Source organism: Hypanus sabinus, chromosome 7, assembly GCF_030144855.1.
Source record: "Hypanus sabinus isolate sHypSab1 chromosome 7, sHypSab1.hap1, whole genome shotgun sequence".
Lineage (NCBI taxonomy): Eukaryota > Metazoa > Chordata > Chondrichthyes > Myliobatiformes > Dasyatidae > Hypanus > Hypanus sabinus.
In genome coordinates, this window is record NC_082712.1 from 5217999 (window position 1) to 5219456 (window position 1458).

Here is a 1458-nt window from a genome sequence, read left to right on the forward strand (position 1 = left end):
AATGAGGAACAGCCCATTGCTACCACCTGTCTTCCCCATGGTTTCTGGCAGGATCGCCAGGATCCTGAAGAATACCTGATTAATACCATCCACAAGCCAGTAAGAAAGCTCAAATCACAGCTTGTGTGTGTCAAAGATGACCTGGGATTCAGGACAGCTGGAGTTTACAGGATTCCCTGTGAATACAGAGCAGTGTACATTGACCACATGGGACATACGGTGGAAACCTGCATCAAAGAGCACAGGAAGTGTGTATCTGGGTTACCAGAAGAAATAAGCGGTAGTAGAACATTGCTTTGTGAATGGCCATAGGATTGACTTTGACGGCACAAAACTGCTGTGTTGCGCCAGTGGATGCTGGGACCGCCTGGTGAAGGAAGCCATTGAAATAAAACTACAGGAAAAGAACTTTAACTCGCTCTCAGTAAGAACTGGAATTTGATTGTAAACAAGGTGGGACAACAGAAACCTGATTGGATGAGGACAAACCAATCAGAAGGAATGGACAACAGAGGTGTAAATACCACCAGACTAGACATGCCCAGGCATCATCCATGATGGAGATAGCAGAGTTTGTCATCAAAACATTAGTTAAAATCGATAACTGTACCTGGCTGGAAGCTTGAGAAGAGTTAATTCGTCCTACACGCTGGGAAAGCACCAGATTCTTTTTCAAGTTGGGATTCATTTATCACATGTACATTGCTGGAGTTTAGAAGAATAAGGGAGGATCTCATTGAAACCCATTGAATATTGAAAGGCTTTGATAGAGTAGATGTGGAGATGTTTTCTATAGTGAGGGAGAGGGCGGGGCAGTTCAGAGGGCACAACCTCAATAGAGTGATATCCATTTAGATCAGAGATGGGGAATTTATTTAGCTAGGGAGTGGAGCATCATTGCCATAGGCAGCTGTGGAGGCCAAGTCATTGGGTATATTTAAAGCGGAGGTTGCTATGTTCTTGATTAGTCAGGGCATCAAAGGTTACGGGGAGAAGACAGGAGAATGGGGTTGAGAGGGATAAGGAATTGGCCATGAAGGAATGGCAGAGCAGTCTCTGGGCTGAATGGCTTGATTGTGCTCCTATGTCTTACAGAAACATACAGTGAAATGTTTGCATTAACAACCAGCACAATTTAAGGATGTATTAGGGTCAGCCCGCAAGTTTCCCCACTTATTCCATGTCCATAATGTCAGCAGAACAGCAACAAAACAGCAGGAGTAAAACGAGCCCCTCGCCTCACGCCCACTCACCCACATGGAAGGCCCTCCAACCCCAGGACAGACTGCCTCCAGCTTGTTGATAATAAAGTGATGATAAAGTTGTTGATAAATTTTGTCTGATTGAACTCTTGATATGAGAAGCTCGAGAGAAAGAACACAAACAAAGCAATGAAATGATGGCGGTGCCCTGCAGGTGTGGTTGCTGAATAATTGCACTCGCGCTCCTTCCTCAGTC